At 42.5% G+C, this 25,299-nt stretch overlaps 1 protein-coding gene and 1 pseudogene across 1 annotated transcript in view; both read left to right on the top strand.

Moving 5' to 3' along the window:
• The first annotated feature begins 387 nt into the window (after nt 1–387).
• On the top strand, nt 388–488 carry LOC140484773 (U6 spliceosomal RNA; annotated as a pseudogene).
• An 18,654-nt stretch (nt 489–19,142) lies between these two features.
• Nucleotides 19,143–25,299, top strand: part of cdh23 (cadherin-related 23) — a 967,008-nt gene continuing 960,851 nt past the window's right edge. Inside the window, exon 1 of the mRNA XM_072583543.1 lies at nt 19,143–19,325. The gene's annotated coding sequence lies outside the window, so the exon portion shown is untranslated. The remainder of the gene's footprint in view (nt 19,326–25,299) is intronic.

The following is a 25,299-nucleotide window of genomic DNA, read 5'->3' as shown; positions in this document are numbered from 1 at the left end:
CAGGGAGAATGTGCAAACTCCACACAGTCAGTCGCCTGAGGCGGGAATTGAACCCAGGTCTCTGGCACTGTAAGGCAGCAGTGCTAACCACTGTGCCACCGTGCCACCCATAATGATGCAATTGCCCAGCAGGGGATGCCATGCTGCAGAGTTAGCATGGTGATTAATTCTGTAAGCTCCTGGCCAGAGTTCATGGGTTCAACAAGTTAGAACATGGCAATTAAATACGGGCCTTAAAAACTGACCTTATGAAAGCTGCACTTTCCCTACACCATAATTACGCACCTCACACTCACTCAGAATGTCTCTGTCTTTCACCAACTCAATTCCATTAATCTTCACCTCTTTGGATTCAATGGATTGTGCACTGACTCCCAGTCACCAATTCTGCTCACTTCAGTCATAGAAGAAAATGAATGACACAGAGACGGTTAGCATGGACCCTGCACAAGGATGATGCAAATATTGATGAAGGATTCTGTTTTATGTTTGTAGGTATTGTCGCTGCCTCTGTGCCAGAACATCTGGGCTCAAAACCCATGTCAAGGCATGTTGGCCACAGGATTGTGTCATCACATCTCCAAACAGGTTGGATTTTTGATAAAAAACTATCTCTGGATGACTTCACACATATCACATGATGTATACTCTACTTGACCAAACTGATCTGCCATCCTGTAACTCTAGAAATGATAAGTAACCTTGCTCCTCTAACCAACAACTGCATCCCCATACTCCCCCTATTGGTCATCTCAAACACTCCCCCTATTGGTCATCTCAAACACTCCCCCTATTGGTCATCTCAAACACTCCCCCTATTGGTCATCTCAAACACTCCTGCTGTCGGTCACCCCTACAGTCCCCTACAGAACCGATAATAACATGGAGTCCGTGGAAGCCTGTGGCAACATAAAATGTTGTACCGGCCCCTATTGGTCTTCCCCACAATCCTGCTATTGGTCACACAACATGCCCATCCTCATGGTGTCTCATTTTAGCACAGTGCATCGTTAACCTTAGGTATAATTTGGCTGACAGTTAAATAAATTTGATTTTGCTGTAATCTGTTTTTATATCACTGATAAACATAAAATGCTCAAAGGAATTGAAAAATGTTTATGTCAGCTCCCCAAGGATTGATCTCTCCTATACTATCTCGCAACAATGCCCTTAAAATTAATTTTTAATTGCTGGAAGCTCTAGAATCAGAGATTGATATTAATACTGATAAGGATTAACAAACTGGGGATGGGAAATAAATAAATAATAATGTCATAAAGTGCTGGAGAAACTCAGCAGGTGTGGCAGCATCTGTAGAGAGAGAAACAGAGTTAATGTTCTGAGATAAGCATGGCTTTTCTTCAGAACAGGGAAATAATTGCAGGCCTAGCCAGTGACTTACACATCCCATTGACCAATCATCAAAATTAAACCACAGCACAATGCAATCCTTTCTACACTAACACTGAGGCAAACCCATCTATTGAAATCGACACATAACTTCCATTACCAATACGATTACTCTGAAAATCTCTGCCCTTCTTCCTGATTCCTTTCACGACTCCTGCTCTGGTTGACTGTCAGAACTCTTATCGTTTGTGCAATTTTGGCATCATTTTTCCAAGCCCCTGCTCCCTTTCCAAATTTTCTCCACATCCTTAAATGTTTGCTCAGAGCTGAACTCTTCACAGATTTGTCACGGTACTGATGGCCATTCAGCCCCTTTGTGTCTGCATTGGCTCTCTGAGCATATTCATTGAGCGCCATTCTGCTGCCCTTTCCCTGTAACCCTGCACCTTGTTTCTATGTAGGTAACCATCCAGTACCCTCATGAATGCCTCAACTGAACCAGCCTCCACGGATACTTCTAGGCAGTGCATTCCAGACCCTAACTACTTGCTGCATGAAAAAGATTTTTGTCATCTCATATTTGAGATTTTTCGATCTTCAAATGAACAAACATTCTGACTCTTGCCGAGGCAATTATTTCCATTCAGCTTCCTGAAGTGTCCTGGGAAATTTTGCACCGATTAAGGTTTGGCTCAGGCAAATTGTTCACAAGAAGCAAAACACTGGAATGTCATGCTCCAGAAAATTTGATCGCCCTTACAGATGTCAGAGTGCATTTGTCACTTAAGCATGTATGTTATATACTTACACACAAGGAGCATTATAAAATTCAGACTCATCAGGAGAGATTGCAAAAAAGATATTTTTGGGCCTGTGGGCCCTACAAACCTCTCACATGACACCAGGTTATTAGTCCAACAGGTTTGTTTGAAATTATAAGGTTTCGGAGCACTGCCCCTTCAGGTGAAGTCACCTATATACCTGTGAAATTCTGTGCTGCAAATCACAGAATGTTTTCAAGGAGGGATTAATGTAGTTTATAGGGCTAGAGGGATCAAAGGGAATGGGTAGAAAGCAGGAACAAGGGACTAAGTTGGGTGAACAGCCATGACCATCTTAAATGGCAGAACAGGCTCAAAGGACTGAATTGCTGCTCCTGCTTCTACTTTCCATGTTTCTATAAGAACACACCTCTGCGCCTCCTGAACTTCTATTGACACTTTTGCCCATGGTTTGAATCCCAATATACCACCCTATCCCTGAAACCTCTTCCCAATCTCTTCCATTCTTTTAATTCAGACTATTGCGTGTAAATTTCCCCATCTTCCCAACCTCCATTTCACATCTCACATGCAAGGCAGTGTCTTCAACAGTGTGGCACTCCCTTGGTGCTGAATAGGGAACATCTGATCTGCTTTTCAGTGCTCAACAGTCTCTGGAGTATCTTCAACTCACAACCTTCTGACTGTGAGGTGGGAGAGTGACATCCCGAAGCCAAAGATGAGACTCAAAAGCCCTAATAGGACCCCTTGAGACAATATACCTGTTAGACTGAAAATGATTTTGGTTCTCAAAAGTACAATGCAGTGATGTAAATCATAAGGAAATGAATAAATTCATACAATAAAAGTCATAAATTCACTGTCACCCACTGAATGCTATGAAAAATTACTATTGCTAATATTAAGCTCAGCAGTCAGTTTCTCTCATACAACACTCAAATGCTACAGATTCAATTTAACATTACAATGTGATTTTTAATACATATATATTTATAAAATTCTAGAAGCTGCCAGTTGATTTAAAATTATTTTGCTTTCTAGCTGCTAGTCTGAAAGCACGACAAATCTTTTTCAATCCCCTCTCTCCTCTCTATTTCCCTCTGTCAGGTATCTCTGTTATAATTGAGCTGAATTTCAAACTCAGCTCCCAAATGTAAACGAAGTCTAGACCTGGCATGGAATGAAAACTCTCACCTGCGCCTCTTAGACAAGTATCTGTCAGGAACCGTTTTTGCGAGCATACGCTGCTTGGAGCTCGGATATCAAAACAAACACTTGCCTTCCCTCAAATTGCCAATCATTTTCCACATTTCAGAACAAGGTCAAGGGAGATGGTCCTGAAATAAACTTCATTACTAGTTTGTACTGAAGGATTTGGGGAGTGGTGCGGTGGCTCAGTGGTTAGCACTGCTGCATCACAGCGCCAGGGACCCGGGTTTGATTCTACCCTCAGGTGACTGTCTGTATGGAGTTTACACATTCTGCCTGTGTCTGAGTGGGTTTCCTCCTGGTGCTCTGGTTTCCTCCCACAGTCCAAAGCTGAGCAGGTTAGGTTAGATTAGATTAGATTCCCTACAGTGTGGAAACAGGCCCTTCAGCCCAACCAGTCCACACCGACCCTCTGAAGAGTAACCCACCCCAACTCATTTCCCTCTGACTAATGCACTTAGCGCTAGGGGCAATTTTAACATGGCCGATTCACCTGACCTGCACATCTGTGGACTGTGGGAGGAAACCGGAGCACGCAGAGGAAACCCACACAGACATGGGGAGAATGTGCAGACTCCACACAGTCGCCCAAGGCTGGAATTGAACCTGGGACCCTGGTGCTGTGAGGCAGCAGTGCTAACCACTGAGCCACTGATAGGCCATGATAAATTGCCCATAGTGTTCACAGATGTGCAGGCTGGGTGGGTTAGCCATGGGAAATGCAGGATTACAGGGATGAGGTGGGTCTGGGTGGGATGATGTTGGTTAGTCGGTGTGGACTTGATGGGCTGAATAGCCTGCTTCCAAGCTGCAGGGCTTCTATGATTACTATCATGATCTCCCTTGGCCACCCCATCCAGAAAGTCCCCTTCCACGTCACCCACCATCCTGACCTGGAATCCATTCATTCAGTGTAGCTGGGTTAAAATCCTAGAACTCCCTCCCTAACGCCATGACCACCCCAAAGACTGCAGCAGTTCAAGAAGGCACCTCCACCTCTACCTTCTCAATAGCAACTAGAGTTGGGCAATAAATGTTGACCCAGCCAGAGACACTCATATCCTGTGGTTGAATTTTTAAAAAGCACGTCTTGCTTTCTACATTTGTGCACCTACATCTATCAACTCTGCACCACCTCAGTGTGACAGAAAATCTCTGTGGTTGGTTAGCTCAGTTGGTTGGGCAGCTGCTTTGAATGTTAGAATGACACCCACAACAGAGGTTCAACTTGAACAGTGGCTGGCATTTACCATGAAGAATGTTCCTTCTGAGCTTCTCCCCTCCCCTGAGACATGGTGACTCTCAAGTTAAACCACTACCAGTTATTTTTCTATTGAGAGGGCAACCCTATGGTGTGGTAAAATTATGGGCAACCAAACCTTTAGTCACCAATAAGCTGTGATGTCCTCCAGTTCAATATCGAACAGCCTAGGATTCTCACCTTCAAACCCTAGCACAAACTGCACAATACTTCCATCTCCTTCTCTGGCCACTGTCTATGTTTGGCGCAAATCTTGGAGTTCTTAGCGAGTCTTGAGAAGATTTGTAGCTCAGTTTGAGGATCTGGATGTAGGTTTGCTCCCTCTGCTGGAAGGTTCATTTCCAGGCATTTCGTCACCCTACTAGGTAACATCTTCAGTGGGCCTCAGGGCAAAGCACTGTTGATAGTTCCTGCTTTCTATTTATATGTTTGGGTTTTTTGGGTTGGTGATGTCATTTCCTATGGTGACATCATTTTCTGAGGCGATGTCATTTCCTGTTCTTTTTCTCAGGAGATGGTAGCTGGGGTCTCATTCGATGTGTTTGTTGATAGAGTTCCGGTTGGAATGCCATGCTTCTTGGGGTTCTATCTGAGTCTGAGTTGAACGTTTGACCTCAAAAGTAAACTTTGACTACACACGTCTCCATCATTACATACCCTCCTGTCTTCTTTCAAACATTCGATGCTGATATTCTCATCCATGTACTTGTCACATTCTGACTTACCTCATTGGCAATCAACTAGGTGCCCTGTGAGGGATATATGGGAATATTGTTGTATATCAGCTATGCACGGTCCTTCACAGAAGAGTGAGCAAGGATATGTTGACGACTGGGGTGTTTTGACTGCTCCAGCCTTCAGCCACCGTTGATACCACATGGATACCTTCCACATGAGTCGTTGTTGAGGGCATGTTTTGGATTGCACTTTCTGGTTCCTCCCCTCAGGCCTTGCCATCATGGGTGGCCCTGCCTAGAGTGAAGAGCTCCCCAGCAGCATTGTGCTTGGGATCAATGGGAACACTTGACCCTCTGCCACTCAGCTGGGTGGAAAATCCTTGGAAAAATCTAATTGACCTCACCCTGCACTGTCCTGGCTGGCTCCTCAGCCTCCACACACCTCAGCTCATACACAATATTGCAGCCCGTATCCTTGGAACCTGCAGTAAATCACATCCATCATCTTCTGGAAGATCTACATAGGTCTCCGATTATCCAGTCCCAGTTGAGGGCTGTTAGTAGTTATGCTTTTTGACTATCTGGACCTGATCTTTGGAAATACTGACACGAACACCTCTGCTTCACCACCGTCCTTTGACTTTCAATTGTTCTTTCATGAATTTTGTGCATCAGTGGTAGGGCCAGGATTCCTAGGGGTTTGCCCAGGCTATTTCACAAAGCAGTTAATAATCAACCACTTTGCTGTGGATCAGACCAGGTAAGGACAGCATCTTTCATTCCATAAGGTATATTAGTGAGCCAGATGGATTTTCAAATAATAATCAGTGTATATCATCATTACAGCGATGAGCTTTGTATTGTAGATTTATTCATTCAGTTTAAATCCACCAGCTGCTGTGGCAGGATTTGAACCCCTCAAAGGTCAGCTTGAGTCTCCTGATTGCTAATGAATACCTCTATGCCATCTCTCCACTATCTCAAAAGTCGCCTTAAAAAAACTTACTTACTTCTGTGAGCAAGTTTGTGGCCCCTCCTCCTCACAGCTGCACGCGCCCCCCCCACCTTCCCGTTTGCTCAGTCTGTACTTTAACATGTTTTAGTTTGCAGATTACAGAGTCAGCACAGTGCAGTAGGAAGCCTTTCGGCCCATTGCATTTGCAGGGCTGTCCAACTGCATTTGTTTCATTTTCAGATGATTCCATTTTGGAAGCTTTGATTGAGCCTGCCTGGACTGTGAGTCGGTGCTTTCTGGACCTTAATTACACGCTATCTGAAAAGGTTTCTCCTCATGTCATTTCTGCAAATTATTTGAAGTCTTTGCCCTTCTCATTCTCAATCCCTTAATGCATGGGGCAAGTTTCTCCCTATCTACTCCATCCAGAGCCCTCATGATTTTGACCATCTCTATCAAATGTCTCTCTCCCCACCCTTCTTTTCTCTACGCAAAGCTTCTCCATCCTTGTAACTGTAGTTCCTCATCACTGGAATTCATCTCCTGCACCCTCTCATACCTTCACAACATTCCAAAAGTGTGGTTCCTAGAATATTGACCACAAATCTTAAAATTGTGCCCTGTACGCCAATGTCTGTGTCATTAGTGCATATAAAAGTCTGAAAACTGACTCTGGGAAATACCATTACAAATGTTTGTCTTGACTAAAAACCATTTATTAACTGCTATTATGGAGAGAAAGCAGAGTTAATGTTTCAGTTCCTAAGAAGGGTCACTGGACCCAAATGAGTAAAAACAAGGACTGCAGATGCTGGAAACCAGAGTCTAGATTAGAGTGGTGCTGGAAAAGCACAGCAGGTCAGGCAGCATCCAAAGAGCAGGAAAATTGACCGTTTTGGGCAAAAGCCCTTCATCAGGAATAGAGGCAGGGTGCCTGCAGAGTGGGGAGATAAATGAGAGGGGGGTGGGGGCTCAGCACCGTTCCCATGACCTGTCCTACTGGCCTATCTTCTTTTCCACCTATCCACTCCACCTTCCTCTCTGACCTATCACCTCCATCTCCACCCCCATTCACCTATTGTACTCTATGCTATTTTCTGCCCACCCCCACCCCAGTCATAAAACCACTCCTCCACGACCATCCTTTGTCTGGAAGCCAATTTTGTACCCAACTTAGCAACTCACTGTGGATCCGGTACAACTTAATCTTCTAGACTCAAAAGTGTGGCACTAGAAAAGCACAGCTCGTCAGGCAGCATCTAAGGAACAGGAGAGTCGATGTTTTGAGCATAAACTCTTCTTCAGCACATTCCTGATGAAGAACTTATGTTTAAAATGTCGACTCTCCTGCTCCTCGGATGCTGCCTAACTGACTACATTTTCAAGCTGCACGAGTTTCAACCCTGATCTCCAGCACCTGCAGTCCTCACTTTCTCCTAGTTACTGTGAAGCTTCTTCTGAGGATTCCCACCTTGAAGAAGTTCTCCTCCTCTCTCTACAAGGAGCACTTCCTGATGAAGAGCTTATGACTGAAAGGCCAACTCTCCTGCTCCTCGGATGCTGCCTGACTGACTGTGCTTTTTCAGCACCATACTCTCGACTCTGATCTCCAGCACCTGCAGTCCTCACTTTCTCCTAGTTAATCTTCTAGACTAGCCATTGCATGTAACTAAACAAACCTGATCAGTTCTGGCATTTAGTTCTGTCTAGCTGTCACCTTGGATTAGTTCCTTCTCCAGTTTCTTTCCCAATCTGCTAAATAAAAACATATTTACAATGCTAATGACTGATTGATTGGGAAAGAGATTTATGCTATCCCCAAAATACATTGTTAATGAGACCATTCTGAAAGCATTGATTGAGAAAAGAAAAAATAGCAATCATATCAAACCTCAAGTGCTTCACTTGTAATTAATTACTTGGAAAATCTGTGACTTCTTTTGCAGTTAAATATGACACGCAGCAAGATCAGACAAATGGCAAATAACCAATTACTCCTTTATTATTGGTGTGACTGGGGGAGGAGGTTGATTAGGTAAGCTCCATGCTCGATTTGAAAAATGCAGTGGAATTTTTAACATTCACTTGGACCATCAGAGCCAAGAAATGTTGTCTCAGGTTAATGTTTCATTGATGGAACAGCACCACTGACAATGCAGCACTCCAGCACCCATGAACTGGGGTACTGGCCAGGAATAAATCTTTGGCATTGTTCTCAAAGCCATAAGATGACTGTGAAGTGCGTTTTCACACCTGCACAATCTCCTCTGGAGCTTTGTGGTTAGCTCAGTTGGTTGGACATCTGGTTTGTCAATACAGAGCAAAACCAAAGGTGCAGGGTCAGTTCCTGCACTGACTGAGGTTACCATGAGGGACTCTCCTTCTCAACCTCTCCCCTCACCCTGAGGTGTGGTGACCCTCAGGTTAAACGGACATCAGTTGAGAGAACATCCCTTTAGTCTCTACAATATGGCAACTTTACTAATCCAAAGCTTTAAATAATGGTGAGAGAGGCTAAAATTTTGTTTCCATCACTTGGCTGACCAGTAATATTTCCCACTCTTACTGTCTGCCATTGATATGTGATGGAAAGATTTGCAAATTGCTTTAAAAGTATACAAAATACTAATCTATTTGGCCGCCTTATAAAAGCAACTTTAAGAAAATACCAAATAATGTAGATGCAGTAAGTGCTCCCAGTATTTGTCTAACCATGAGCACAATTGTAATTATGAATTGGAAAACCATTCGGGACCGAGGTAAGTGATCTGCTGTGGTGGATGTTTAGTGATTACATAGTCATTGAGTATGACATAGTGATAAAAACAGACACAGGCCATTTGGTTCATCAAATCTAGACTAAAGTTCACGTTCCACATAAGCTTCCACTCTTGTTCATCTAACCCCCGTCAATACTTCATCCCTTTCTCCCATATATTCCTGTCCAGTTTCACCTTCAATGCGTTAGTGCTATTTATCTCAACTACTCCTTCTCGTAGCAAGCTCAATGTTTTTCACCATTCCCTCGGTAAAGAATTCTCCCGAATTCCTTATTGCATTTATTAGTGATAGTTTTATACTTTTGGACTCTTGTTCTGGTCTCCCCTGAATGTGAAAAGATCTATTTTACAATCTCCCTATCAAGTCATTTCATAAAATGTAATGCCTCTATCACGTCTCAGTTGCTTCCAGAACATTCTCAGCAAAGTTGCAGCATGTGGGTGACAGATTGTTAAATATGACAAAGATGTGAAGTCATGGAGTTTGTGGCAGGATGGCTCCCATAAATTTTAAACCGTCTGTACAAACTGTCATTAACAGAGACAAACCCACCATCCAGATGGGCAAGGGCATCAGGCACAGGGCAGCGGTCCACGTTGCTCTCCGAGTCAAGCAATTCACCACCCAGCTTGAACATTCATCGCCAATCCTTCATTACTTTTGGGTTAAAATCCTCGAACTCCTCAAAGAACAGTACAGTAGGTGTACCTACAACAATTGAAGATGGCGGAATTTCTCATGAGTAAATCAGGTTGGGAATGTAGTGAATGACCTCAATCTGCATTCAGACAAAAATCCAGTAAGTACTTATGCTGTGAAGCAGACATTTCTGGAGTATGTTCAGGATGGTTTTCTAGAACAGTGTGTCAATACATAGTACAGAAGTAGGCCATTCGATCCAGTGAGTCTGTTCTGCCATTCAATGTGATTATACCTGATCTGAAAATCATCAACACCACTTTCTTGCCCTTTCCCCATTACCCATCCATTCCCCATTACCCATCCATTCCCCATTACCCATCCATTCCCTTTCTGATTAAACATCTGTTTACCTCAGCCTTGAGTATATTTAATGACCCAGTCTCTGCAGTAAGGAATTCTATCGATTCACTACACATCAAGAGAAGAAATTTCTCCTCAGACTGTCTTAAATGAATAATCCCTTACTTTGAGATTATGTCCTCCAGTCCTTGCCTCTCTCACAAGAGGAAACAACCCTTCAGCATCAACCTGAATGAGTCCTCTAAGAATCTTGTATGTTTTAATAAGCTTGCATCTAATTTTTCTTAGTTCTGTCTGTACTTATTGGAGCTAACTCAATGTCTCCTCATAAGACATTCCTTCCACATCCAGAATCAACCTAGTGAACCTTTTCTTGATCTGCTTCCAATGCCAGGATATTTTTCCTTAGATGAAGAGAATCAAACCTGCTCACCACTAAGTGTAGTCTAACTAGCGTCTTGTATAGTTTAGCAAAGCTCCCCTGCTTTTACATTCCATTGCCTTTGAAATAACGTCTAACAATTCATTTACTTTCTTTATTACCCACTGAACTTGAATGCTAGCTTTTTATGTTTTATGCATGAGGACTTCCAAATTCCTCTGTTCCACAGCTTTCTGCAGTCTTTCTCCATTTTAAGTATGAATCTTCTCCTCTATTCCTCCTGCCAAAGTGCATAATCTCATATTTTCCCTCATTACATTCCATCTGCTATGTTTTAGTCCATTCAGTTAATCTGTCTCTTCAGACTCTTGTTGTCAACCTCACAAATTACTTTCCCACCTACTTTTGTGTTATCTACAAATCAGGTATAGTATATTCATTTCCCTCAGCTGAGTCATTAATGCACATTCTAAATAATTGTGAACCCAATACTGATCTGTGTGGCACTCAGGTTGTTACAGTTTACCATCCTGACCATGATCCTTTGTCCCAACTCTGTTTTCTATTAGTTAGTCAATCTTTTATCCAGGTTAATATAATACCTGACCAACATAGATTCTGAATTTATTAAATATCCTAATTCATCAAATTCCTTTTGGAAAATCCAAATATTTTCCATTTCCTGATTTCTTTTTATCTATCCTGCTTGTTACTTCCTCAAAGAATTCCTATTAATTTCTCAGCCATGATCTTCATGAAGCCATGCTGATTTCTCCTTATGCAAACTTTATATTTCTAATTGCTCTGTTATTATATCCTTTAAAACATGCACCTAAATTTTATCAACAGCAGATGTTAAGCTAACTGTCCTACCTGGTTTTCTACCTCCTTCCTTTTTTTTTCAATTAAGGTGTTACTTTTGCAGTTTTCCAATCCTCTAGGAATTTTCCAGATGCTAAGGATTCTTGACAGATTATTTCCAGTGCTTTATTTAATTCTCTCATGGAACATTGATGTCACTGCCTGTGCTAATATTTATTGCCAGTGAGAGTGGGCTGCCTTCTTGAACTGCTGTTGTCCATGTGTTGTAGGTAGACCCACAATTCCATGTGGGAGGGAGTTTCAGGATTTTGACCCAGCGACAGTGAAAGAATGGCGATATATTTCCAACTCAGGATGGTGAGTGGCTTGGAGAGGAGCCTGCAGCTGGTTGTGTTCCCAAGTATCTGCCGCCCTTGGTGGAAGTGGTTGTAGGTTTGGAAGGTGCTGTCTGAGGATCTTTGGTTTTCTGCAGTGCGTCTTGTAGATAATACACACTGCTGCTACTGAGCGTTAGTGATGGAGGGAGTGAATGTTTGTGGATGTGGTGCCAATTAAGCAGGCTGCCTTGTCCTGGATAGTGTCAAGCTTCTTAAGTGTTGTTGGAGCTGCACCCATCCAGGCAAGTGGGGAGTATTCCGTCACACTCCTGACTTGTACCTTGCAGATGGTGTTTAGGCTTTGAGAAGTCAGAAGGTGGATTACTCACTACAGTATTCCCAGCCTCTGACCTGCTCTTGTAGCCACTGTTTATACAATGAGTCCAGTTGAGTTTCAGGTCAATTGTAACGTTCAGGATGTTGATGGTGGAGGATTTATTGACGGTAAAGCAAGTGAACATCAAGGGGCTGTGGTTAGATTGTCTCTTAAAGGAGATGGGCATTTCCTAGCAGTTGTGTGGCACAAATATTACTTGCCACTTATCAGCCCACTCCCAGATATTGTTAAGATCTTGTTTTCTTTGGACATAGACTGCTGAGGAGTCATGATTGGTGCTGAAAATTGTGCAATTGTTGGCGAATGTCCCCACTTCTGACCTTACGATGGCAGGAAAGTCATTAATGAAGCAGCTAAAGATGGTTGAGCCGAGGACACTACCCTGAGGAACTCCTGCTGAGATGTCCTGGAGCTGAAAAGACTGCTATCTGTCATTCACTATTTTTGTAGTTACCTGTGTTACTGTCCGAGGAAGCAACCTAATCATTCAAGGAGGCTTATTGGTCTTTAGCACCTGAAGTTTCTCCAGTGCTTTTACTGATAGACATAGTATTTATTTCCTCTTCCACCTTTGACCATTGTCCTTTTATTTTTTGGAATGAGAGAAGTGTCTTCTACCATTAAGATTGTTCCAAAATATTTATTCAAATGCTCTGTCATTTCCCCGTTCCCCATTATAATTTCCTCAGTGTCTCTAAGGGACGTATTTTGACTTTGACCTATCTCTTCCCACTTGTATATTTAATGAAGCTCTTACTGTACATCTTTGTTACTTGGTAATTCACCTTCAAAGTTTATTTTGTCCTTCTTCATTTATGTTGGTTATTTTATGTTGGTTTTCAGAAATTTTCCAATACTTTAGCTTACCACTATTTTGTGTCACATTGTATATTGTTTCTTTCAATTTGATAGTATCCTTAACTTCCTTAGTTAACTATGGTTTATTATCCACTTCCTAGAGTCCTTCTTCCACACATCTTTGTTGTGAATCATTCATGATATTATTAGATATCTGCCATTATTGTCTTTCCTGCTAAGCTCTTTTCCCAGAACACAACAGCCAACACTGACCTTATTATTTTGTAATGCACTTTTTAAAAAGTTTATCACAGTTGTTTCTCCTCCAAGTTTCTAACTTTCAAATTAAATGTTAAATTCTATGGTGCTGGAGGTCATTGTTTCCTCAGGGATTTTGTCACTTTGATCATTTATTAAATCTGCTTCACTACACATTACTAGAATAGCCTGATCACCAGTTGATCCACAATATATTGCTTGTGGAAACTGTTCCAAATACACTCTATGAATTGTTCCTTGTGGCTACCTCTGCCAATTCGATTTGTCCAATGTGCATGAAGATTAAAGTAGGGGACATGAAAGCTCAGTCATTGAGTATGCTTGAAGTACAGGTTGACAGATCTTATGAACCAATGTCATAAAGTTATATAGGATTGAGTGAGGGGAAAAAGGCATTGTGGTGGATGCTCAACCATAATCATACTGACTCCAGATTAGGCTTGATGAATTGAATTACTCTTCTAGGGTGTGAATTCTGTCATTAACAAGTCAAAAAGATGAAATAACCAACATGCAAAGTCAACAGGTAAGGAAAGACCATCTGAACCTATCTCACACTCTCACGGCTGGAGAGTATTGATGAAACACTTCCTTAGACTACCCCCACCATAGTGTACTTTACCGCAGTTGAATTTAATGGGGCATATATGGGTGGCTTGCTATCATGTTTTAGAGCCAACACTAGTAGATCTGTTGCAATGTTTTTTTTTCTAGAGGGACCCCTTAATTACTTTGTTTAAGCCTCTTGTACATTTCGTGTTAGTGTGGTTGCTAAGGGACCATTTTTATTGCTTGATTTGGGACTTTGTGTATCTACACAGAGGGAATTGGAGTCCGTTTCGCCATACTCATATGAGGAAAAGAAATGTTTCCATTGAAAGCCATTCCTAATTTTGATTTAATCTGATTTCCCTGAACAGTACTGAGGGACTGTTATGTTGCTGAAAGTGCGTTCTTTCAGATGAGATGCCAATCAAAGACCCTGTCTGAATTTTTTGCTGGTTGGAATGACATTTAAAGATTCTCCCTTATGATTTAAAGAATTCTACTGTGGTTCTAACTCAACCAGCACTGGCAAAAGTAGATTGATTGATCATTTGTCTCAAGAGTGAGATCTTGCTGCGTACAAGCAGGTTTCTAGCGTTGCCTACCTGATGACCACCACGATCAAAAGTAATTTGCTGTGCATCAAACACTTGATATGATGTCATCATGAGCAGTACAAATATTAGTCTTTCTTTGCTGAAGAGGTGATACTATGGATAGAACAAGGAGGTACACACAGAACTGTAGTAAAGTTTGATTCCAGCCTCAGGTGACTGTCTGTGTGGAGTTTGCACATTCTCCCCGTGTCTGCGTGGGTTTCCTCCAGGTGCTCTGGATTCCTCCCATAGTCGAAAGATGTGCACTTCAGGTGAATTGGCCATGCTAAATTGTCCATAGTGTCAGGTGCATGAGTCAGGGGGAAATGGGTCTGGATGGGTTACTCTTCGGAGGGTCGGTGTGGACCTGTTGGGTCAAAGGGCCTGTTTCCACACTGTAGGGAATCGAATCTAATCTAATCTAATCCATGATGGCAATGAGGCTCGGAATAATTTGATTTGTGGAGAATCTGCCCAAAAGAAGAGAAGATTGGAAGAAAAGAAATATCATTCTGAGAATGTCACTGAGGGAAAATTACAAAAGAAGGTACTAATTCAGTTCAAACCCATGCAGGTGCCGTATAAGGGAAAGGAAAGCTAAAGAATTTTATTGCTGTCAAAGTATTTTAATATAGTTCATTTAAACTTATTTTAGATTGTAATGCATTATGCACTTCAATTGATGGCTTTAGCATGTATATCAACATCTCATTAAGAGTTTGTTATGCATTTCAACATGAACAATATATCTTTTTTGCTTTATGAATACTAAATTTATGTCATTTATTCATATTTAATATTTCAAACAAAATGCATTACATTCTTATAATGCATGTTCTGGGAGTATATTTACATTTGTGTTTTACTTGTACTGTGAGCGAAACAATGTACCTTGTGACATGCCTATGATTGGCTAGGGCAACATTCATGATTCACAGCGTTTTGCTATTGTGTTTTTAGTATTACTTCTTGTTGTTCACCATTGTTAAAGCTGTTGATCGTCAGGAATGGGAAAATTTTCTGTTTTAAATTCCCAGTCTCCTCATCAAGCAGCCCTAATTAAGATGCAGAAATGCAGAGTAAAACTTATTGAACTTTGACCCAACAAGTTTTCTTACAGTCTGGTCACTTAACAGAAGTTTCACGTTGCTTTGAAGCTAAACCTGCTTTACATCAATGTAAAACTAGAGCATAATTTTGGAATGAACTGGCACCAAAAAAGGAGTGGAGGGACACTATCTTCTCCAGAGAATTTTACTTCACGTTTTTTTACTAATGGGTTAGGCTGGATCAAAATAGGTCGAGGGGCTAAATGGCCTATAGTTGTGGCTTTGTCTTGGTGTTTGTAGCAATGCATATCACGAACGGGACGGGTCTGAATCTGTGCGATTCTGTTTGTTGGGCAAGAGAGTGACAGCTTTTTTGTGTGACATTTTTGTGTGGTATGCAACTGTGTAAGGAAAGGCGTTTCCTGGACATTATAACCAAGCACTTTCATGATAACAATTAACTGGCATTGAATTCTAATAAATCCCACACAATGTAATGTCAGACAGAAAGGGAATCAAGTCAACCATCCATCCCCTTTCTCCGTCCCCCTCAATATCCTTAAAGGTTCCTTTCCGATATATCACCCAAGCCTCTTTCAATACAACACCCATTGCCCTTTTAGGTTCAGTTAAAGCTGCTGTATCAGTCTCACTTCTAGTATAATTCCAATAACCTGTTTTATTTTTGTTGTTTTTACAATGTTTTGTGCGTATTACAGGCTAGGTCAACAATTATTGCCCATCCCTAATTATCGTGGAGAATGTAGTGGTGAGATGTCTTATTGAACTGTTGCATGGGAGATACAGATGTTGTGCTAATGTCACTAACTGGAGAAAGTGAGGACTGCAGATGCTGGAGATCAGAGTCGAAAAGTGTGGTGCTGGAAAAGCACAGCCAGTCAGGCAGTGTTCGAGGAGAAGGAGAGGGTGTGGTATCAGTGAAATGGGCTGCATTACCCTGGATGGTGTTGGACCTGCACTCATCCAGGCAAGTGGGAAGTATTCCATCACACTCCTGACTAGGCCTTGTAGGTGGTGAACAGTGTTTAGGAAGTCAAGGTGAGTTTCCTAGCCTGTCTTCTCTCGTAGCCCCGTTCTGTATATGGCTATCCAGTTTCAGTTTCTAAATTGTTCAGTGTCCATAATGCCATGGGGTCGTATATTCCAACTGACCAGGCACCAGGTACCTGGAGCCTCAGTTTAATGTCTCGTCTGAGACAACAATTCCCACAAAGTGCAGTGACTGCAGAATCAGCCCACCCTTGAGTTTAGGATTCTTGAGTTGGTGAGTCTAGAACCAGGGACCACCGTCTCAGAATACAGGGTAGACCATTGAGGATTGAGATGAGGAATGATTTAAGGAGTAATGAACCTGTGGCATTCTCTACCACAGAAAGCCGTGGGTTTCAAGTCACTGAATATATTCAAGAAAGAGATGGAGGAAATTTTAGGTTTTAAAGGCATCGAGGATAGGGGGAAAAGCAGGAATATGACTTTGAGGAAGAGGCCACGATATGGAGAAACCGGTGTTGAACTGGGGTGGACAAAGTCAAAAATCACACAGCACCAGGTTACAGTCCAACGGGTTAGCTGCCTGAAGAGGTGCTCCAAAAGCTTGTGGTTTCAAATAAACCTGTAGGACTATAACCTGGTGTCCTATGATTTTAAACTTTAAGATAGAAGACCAACCTTAATCAAGTGAGGACTGCAGGTGCTGGAGATTAGAGTTGAGAGTGTGGTGCTGGAAAAGTACAGCACATCAGGCAGCATCGGAGGAGCTGGAGAATCAACGTTTTGGGCAAAAGACCTTCATCAGGATTCCTGATGAAAGGCTTTTGCCTGAAACATCAATTCTCCTGCTCCTCGGATGCTGCCTGATCTGCTGTGCTTTTGCAGCACCACACTCTTGATTCTATTGACCTGAAAGGTTAACTCTGTTTCTCTGTCCACAGAGTTGGGCTGACTCCTGAGTATTTACATCATTTTATTATTGCTTTTTGCTTTAGGAGTTCAAACTAGTTGTTGTGTGGAAGTCCAGATCAATAAATAAGAAGAGTAGGCATTGAGTCATAGAGTCATAGAGATGTACAGCATGGATACAGACCCTTTGGTCCAACCCATCCATGCCAACCAGATATCCCAACCCCATTTAGTCCCAACTGCCAGCACCCGGCCCATATCCCTCCAAACCCTTCCTATTCATATACCCATCCAAATGCCTCTTAAATGTTGCAATTGTACCAGCCTCCACCACTTCCTCTGGCAGCTCACTCCATACACGTACCACCCACTGTGTGAAAAGGTTGGCCCTTAGGTCTCTTTTTATCTTTCCCCTCTCACCCTAAACCTATGCCCTCTAGTTCTGTACTCCCCAATCTCAGGGAAAAGACTTTGTCTATTTATCCTATCCATGCCCCTCATAATTTTGTAAACCTCTATAAGGTCACCCCTCAGCCTCTGACGCTCCAGGGAAAACAGCCCCAGCCTGTTCAGCCTCTCCCTGTAGCTCAAATCCTCCAACCCTGGCAACATCCTTGTAAATCTTTTCTGAACCCTTTCAAGTTTCACAACATCTTTCCTTGGTTGAATCTCAATATCTCTTGGTAAATGGACTCTAATTTTATTTTGAATCTTAGTGTCTCATTGCAGTTAACACTAAAATGCAATTCCTAACTTTGCCATTTGGGTAGATTTTCCAAATTTTTGATAAAATCCCATTTGTCTTGAGGGTTGGCAGCAGGTAAGAATGAAACATCACAGAACAGAATGAAGCATCTTGCTGTCAATGAGGAGTTGGATAACCTACCTTGTCTGGCTAACTTGCTGGAAATGTGGCAAAAAAACCCATTAAATGGTGTATGTAAAAAGTTGTGTTCAAAGTGAAGAAAGGAGTAGCTAATAATTTCCAATTAAAACTAACTTCTGGGTGAGTAGTTGGTAGTTAAAAGCGAGAGAAAAAAACTGTTCAAAATTGTAATTAATCATTCTGGCTTGGATGTTAAGCAACTCACTGAATAATTTCTGTCCTTTTTTTTGTATTTATATTGCTCCTGTTACGCTTTTCTTCAAATTAGAAAACCTGTAATTTCCAACGTGACTGTCTTTTTAATAAGTAGAATTTGCCGTTAATTAAAGCATTTGATGTTTCACAATTATCTGTCCCCTCTGTTACAGAGCAAGTTCACCTTTTTTCTCTTGTTTTAGACATGTACGACTAATTGTTGTTCAGGATTTGCATAATTCATTAGTGTAAATCAGTTGGTGTTTTTGGGGTGCCCTTGACAGCTGGAGTGAGACTGTATGGATTAAAGTGCAGTCCACACATCATGTTGCCCTCCAATCATAACCAATTGTAATTTACCATTTATTCCCAAATTATGTCTACTCTGGTCCAGCAGTTTCGACTCTAATCAGCTCGACGCGTCTGGAAAATAAACCCCTTCTTGATGTTTGTGAATTGAAAAGAGCAAATTAAAAGGTTAGGGTTTGAACAGCGTGTAGTTTGCCTGAACATCTGAGTTTTACAAAGTCATAATATACAGTTAATCATTTTGGGTTGGGGAGAATTAAAACCAGAATTTGCCACCGTGGATCTGCCCTTTCCAATCACTTTATTGCACCCACACCTCCCTAACACAATAAAATGATTTTGCAATGTTGCATCGCCTGATTTCCCAAGGTTTCTTTAATAACTCTTCTGCAGGATTCAGACGATGCTCGGGGTGGAATGATTGACAGAGGTGGGGACCCGCCCATCGTCCCACCCGCAATGATTGATTGACACGCCCGTGTCCAATCAGCACAAAGCCCCCCCCCCACCTCACCTTCCCCCAGGACGGATTGATTGACAGGCAGGGCAGGGCAGGGGGTAGTGTTGTAGCTCAGGTGCAGGAGCTGCTCTGAGTGTGTGTGTGTGTGTCAGTGGGAGAGAGTGTGTGGTCCTGTCTGAGCAGTGAGGAGAGGGGCGATAGCACAGCAATGCCAGAGGAAATCCAGCAGACAGCATCCCCTCACTGAGCCGGGGAGTTCAAGAGAGACTGTATCCATCCCCCTCTCTCAACAGGTCCATCAGAGCGACAGAGGCTTGGGGCGAGAGTCCGCCAACACAGCCAGGGAGCTGGGGTAAGATAGCGCTTGTGTATCCATCGCGAACGGATAGATCCATTTCTCTCTTTGACAGTGACACAGTTTGTTGCAATCCGAACTGCCTGTTACTGGGTTTTTTAAAAAAATTGTGTATCTATTCCCGATTTCTCAAGTTATGTACTTTGTTTCCAAAACAAAAATTGTAAAACCTTTTTTTTAAAGTTGTGTGCTTTTCTTTTTAAAAAAAAGTGCACCTTCTTTATTCAAATTTTGTACTTTTTTTTCAAATTGAGCACTTGATTCAAGTTGTGAATCTTACGCCCCCTAACAATTGTGAACCTTTAACCCCCGAATTGTGAACCTTTTAACCCCCAAATTATGACCCCCCCCTTCCCCCAAATTATGAACCTCTTTCTGCCTAAACTGTGAATCTTTTCCCCCAAATTGTAACCCCTTTTCCCCCTCCCCAAATTATAATCCATTTCCTCCCAAAATTGTAAACCCCCCTAGCAACTTGTGAAACCCTTTCCCCCTCAAATTGGGAACCTTTTTTAAAACGGTGTATCCTTTTAATCGTGTACCTTTCTGATTTTTTTTGTGCTATGTGGGATGTATGTAAACAGTGTTATGTCAGTCGTTTATAAAATTCTTGGCGTTAAGTCAGGTAGAGACCCCCCTACAGCCTGAAGGTATTTTCTAACCCGAGATGGTCCCCTCCGGTCTAACGCTGCACCGCTTCTTGTCAAACTGCAGGAAGGTGCTCTGTGCTTGAAGGGAGAACTCAAGCTTTCGCTGTCGCTAGTGTTCCATGGTCAAGAATTTGGGTTTTCACTGGGCACCCTGGTACCTGCCGGGCACCTGGGTTTACTCCCCTGAGTAACGGCAAATGTCAACCCGCTTCTGTCCAATTTGACCGAGAGGGATTATAGACCCAGTCTGTATAACGGCCAGTTCTTGTTTGGGGAGACGTTGCTGGTGGGAGAGATTTAGGTGTGAGGGGAACACTGTGGGTGGCTGTAACGAGCGGAAAGCTCTGTATTTTGGCGCATGTTAGACGGTTTCTTGACCGTCAGAGCGTCGGCTTAACATTTCCAAAGCAGAGCAAGTATGTCAGTGAAAACTTGAAGCATCTTACCCAGCCGTCAGTGGTCAGTGCTGGGCATCTCTCCCTGTCTCTCTCTGAAATGGCGTGTTTTGGAGATTCAGAAGCATGTTTAGCGTGTGTGGCAGACGGAAGCTGCCGTTTAAGACACTCTGGGTGTGTGAATGATTAGCCTGCCTAATGCTGCAGACTAATGAATGTGTTGGATTTGAAAACATTGATGTGTTTCCAATTTATAGTCAGCAACTAAATCCTCTGGATATTTCTTTAACTTGCCGAACTCGTACAGAGCTACATGCTCATTGTCAGCCGGAGTGTGCGTGTGTGTGTGTGTGTGTGTGTGACTGGGAATGTGAGACCGTCTGTGAGAGACAACATGTGACTGTGTGTGACTATGTATGTCTGTGTGTGTTGACACTGTATGTGTTTATGTATGAGACTGTGTGAGAGAGACATTGTCTCTGTGTGAGGGTGTGTGGGTCTGTGAGTCTGTGTTTGTGTGTGTGGTGGGTCTTTGTGTGTGTGTGTGTGAGAGACTGGGGTCTGTGTGTGTGAAAGAGACTGTGTATGTGTGGGTGTGTGCGCGTGTGAGAGAGACTCTGTGTATGTGTGGGTCTGTGTGTGAGACTTTGTGTGTCTGTGTGTGCGTGCACGTGAGTGTGTGTGTGTGTGAGAGAGAGACTCTGTGTGTGCGTGCACGTGCACGTGTATATATGTGTGTGTGTGTGTGAGAGAGAGGAGATATTCTGTTATCTCATTGTTGTGCTAATAGGCTGTAAGAGCAATCCACACAACCGGGAACTGAAAACTTCAAAGGCTCGCTCCAGCAAACAGTCTCAGCTGCTGGCTGGAGCTGGGAGAGATAGTGAGATGATTCTTGGGGTTATTAGTCAGGGGCTGGATGCTGAGATGGTTGAAACCAGCTGCTTATTGACACTAATTGAGGTATTCATTTTTGCTTCTAATCCACTTAGGCTACAGTAAAACGTGACAATCTTACACTGACCCTGTGGGCTATAGAATTATCATTGCTCCTGCCTATGGCTTGGATCTTCCTGATCACAATTACTTTTTACACATGCTACTGATGCCCACTGATGGCATCTTTGCCCCAGAGTCACTCTCCATTGTAGTGCTAAGGGAGTAACACAGGGTGCCACCAATTCAAATTGGCGTTAGTTCCAGCCCCATTGGTCACTGTTTTGAAGAAGGGCAAGGGAGCAGGAGCAGGCTGCAAGGTCGCAGGGGAGATCAAACCCTTGTGAGGAGTGTGAATCCAGCAAGGCCAGATGCTTCTGGTCAGTAGTGTTGACCTTTTAACTGTGTTTCTTTGTTTTCTGCTTTGAACCTAAGATTCTGTACCTGGGTACCTTTGTACCTAAGATGACTCTAAAAGTGGTGACTTGTAAACTTTTCACTGTACTCATGTGAGTATGTGTGACAATAAACCTAATTCTAATTCTCTTTGATCTTATTGGTATTTATCCCTCAGCCAACAGTGTACCTTGTCGTTACTACATTACTCTTTCTGAGGATCAGGTTGTGCCCAAGTTGGTTCCTGCATTTCCTACGTGACTGCAGTGACCACACTTGATATGTACTCCGTTAGCTAGAAAGCTGCTGAAATTGGAAAGGGCGATAAAGAATTACAAGATCTCGCTTGCTGTGTAGAATAAAAGTTAAAAATCACACAACACCAGGTTATAGTCCAACGTTTATCTGGAAACACTAGCTTTTGGAGCGGTGCCCCTTCAGGTGCTTGTAAGGTGTTGTGATTTTTAACTTTGTCCACCCCAGTCCAACACCGGCACTTCCAAGTCATGCGCAGAATGAATTGGTGTTCATTTGGTAGTAGTTCCTTATTATCTCTCTAATTACTGTGTTCCAGTCCTGATCGGAATGTTTTTTCACATGGAGAGAACATTAGCAGAACTGACTATACTGTACTAACATTTAACTAATATCACCTTCAGTTTATATGGTCCTCATAAAGTCACATTGGCCCTATGTCTCTTAAGCAATCTTTAATGTCCCATTTGGAGTTATGTATTCTGCAGTATTGTGGTAATCTTGTCACAGTCCTTCGCGTCCAGTCAGCTCAAGGCTGCTGCTATTATTTTATAATTTTTGTGATGTTGCAGAGTGGGAAATGCTTTGAGATTTTGCTTTAATTTCACGAGTGTAATATGTTGTAACTATAGCACCGCTTTCATTGGGGGTGGGGATTTAGTTGGAGCAAAGATGTATGTATTTGCAACAATTAAATTTTAAGAATTTGCAATAACGTCTTTGAGGTTGTAGATTCGTTCGCTGAGCCGGTGTGTTATTCTGCAGACGTTTCATCGTCTCGTTAGGTCCATCTTTGATAAAGTGTTGGTGGTGTGTCCCACTTGATATCAATGTGTCTCTGTTTCTTGGTACTTCCAGCTCAGTATCTGATGTCTTTATCTGATGTATTTATTTCAGGGCAAACAAATGTTAAACCCAGCTTTCAACCATACTTCTTTGAGATTTGCACTGTTTGCATTTAACTCTTTTCTCTGGGTGCAGTCCAAGCTTTAGTCACTTCCACTCTCATAGCATCCCTAAAGTGCAGAAATAGGCCATTCAGCCCATTGAGCCTACACCAACCCTCCCAACAACATACCACCCAGACTCACCACCACTCCCACCCACGACCCTCATCCTATCCCTGTAACCCTGCATTTCCCATGACTAACCCACCTGCTCTGGACACTATGGGCAATTTAACATGATCAATTCACCTAACCTTCACATCGTGGGCTGTGGGAGGAAACCAGAGAACCCGGCAGAGACCCACAAAGACACGGGAGAGTGTGCAAACTCCGCGCAGACACGGGGAGAGTGTGCATACTCCATGCAAATGGTCGCCCAATGCTGGAATTGAACCCGGGTCCGTGCCACTGTGAGACAGCAGTACTACCTATGGCATTCATGGAGATTCACTTTTACTGTTTTGTCTACTGGTAAAGCACTAACATGATAATCTAGGATCAAAGGAGGCCATTCAGCCATCATGTATGTGCCAGGCATCTGAAAAAGCCAGGTGTTGAATCACCAGAGATAACAAAATCAATTGACAGACAAAATGATAACCAGAGAAACCTTCAAATCTCTGAATTACGTAGTCCCATTTGGGATCTCATTGATTATTGGAGGCTAAGTGACAAAAGGTGCTAGGAAAATCCCTCAGATCAGTGAACTTCCAGGTGAATTCCTTTCTACCGGCTGTCTGCCCTTTAAAGTGAAATGCAGGTTCATCTATTTGTTTATAAAGGCTTCTGCTGAAATGAAAACTGGATTTGCTGCACAATTAACTTCTATCACATTTGCTAATTGAAATAAAATGACTTGATGAGCAAAATAACATTCCCTGCTCTGATCGGTTGCTATAATACGTACAATAAATTCTTTATGAGGATGTTAAACTGAGGCCTGTCTGCCCTCTCAGGTGGCTGTAAAGGATCCCATTGTCAGGGAGATCTCCTGGCATTCTGTATCCCTGTACAATCATCACTTTAGCCAGCTCCTTGTTGTTTATTGTGCTGCTGTGTATGAAGGTTTGTTGTCTTTACGTTAGCTACTGTGTCTCTTTAGGTCACAACAGTGACTTTGCAGGAATTCTGTATCGATTGAAGTACTTTTGGATGTTGGAAAGTCATGAAAAGTGCTCGTGTAAATACAACTTATTTTTTCCTACCCACTTCGAACCGGCGTGTGTTTGCAAGAATTCTCATCTCCGTTGCAGCTGTCATTTACTGCACCTGTCTTTTTTTTTAAAGCAGTTGTCCCTGTCATTTTCTGGTTTGATTTTAAATAATAGCGAGCTTTGCCTGTGTAGTGAGACAATAACGCCACTTAGGGTCTGTTTGGACTCTCCTACTGAGTAATGACTTGGTCAGAAATTGGATATTTTTCCTTCCTGATGTGAGGAGGCATTACATCTGTAACAGATTATCGCTGTTTCAACCTGGGGGTGGGGATGCTTAATTATTGAACCAAACCTAGCTTTGATCAAATGAAAAATCCTCCAGATGACCAGGTTATATCTCTTAGCATGCTTCTTCTTGAAAAGATTAAATCCCTACCAGTCGGAAGTGGACCTGTAACCTCCTGCATTTTAAGTTGTCTGAAGGTTAACAGTTTGCTTGCAGTATGTAAGATAGAACGAGACACACAGTGCAGCTTATTGAGTAGTTGCAGATATCCGAAGAAGGGATAATATTGTCAGATGGTTAGTGTGCTTTTGGGTGTTTGGGATCAGTCTGGAAGGTGAGAAAAGTTACATGGAATATATTACAAATCATTCTTTTCTCAACCATCTTCAAAAGTGGTAAAGTCATAATCCTCCCAGACTATAGGGCTGCTCTCTTATTGGGGTGTTTGGGGGGGTGGGGGGAGGAGGGGGAGGAGTGGAGAGAGAGAGACTACTAGTGGTGGTTTAACCTTCTCAACCATGAAGTTGAGAAGGAAAGTTCCTCATGTTAACATCATGGTTACATTCTCCGTCAAGAATAGAGTGCTCTGCTATTGGCCTGCATGGCCATTCTTGAACTTGTTGCTAAGAGACAATTGAGATACTCTTCCATTTATGAAGAAGAGTCACGCCAAACTCAAAACGTTCACTCTGTCTCTCTCTTTGCAGGTTCTGCCAGACCTGTTGAGCTTCTCCAGCACTTCCTAGTTTTATTTTAGGCAACTTGGATTCCTTATTGAGCCCAGAATCCTCTCTGACCCGACATGCCTGTCACCAGTCTGCCTCTGGTTTCCATGAAACTAGATTGAAACCACACACTTCTTCTTTGGAGACCTTGTGTTTAAACCTGTCAGCATGCCCAATATATGGCTCCATGCAGAAAGTAAGCAACAGGGAGCAATGTTAGATGT

The sequence above is a fragment of the Chiloscyllium punctatum genome, chromosome 13 (assembly GCF_047496795.1).
Source record: "Chiloscyllium punctatum isolate Juve2018m chromosome 13, sChiPun1.3, whole genome shotgun sequence".
In the NCBI taxonomy this organism is placed as follows: Eukaryota; Metazoa; Chordata; class Chondrichthyes; order Orectolobiformes; family Hemiscylliidae; genus Chiloscyllium; species Chiloscyllium punctatum.
The sequence above is the reverse complement of the archived record's forward strand: the minus strand, read 5'-3'. Positions and strand labels throughout refer to the sequence as shown.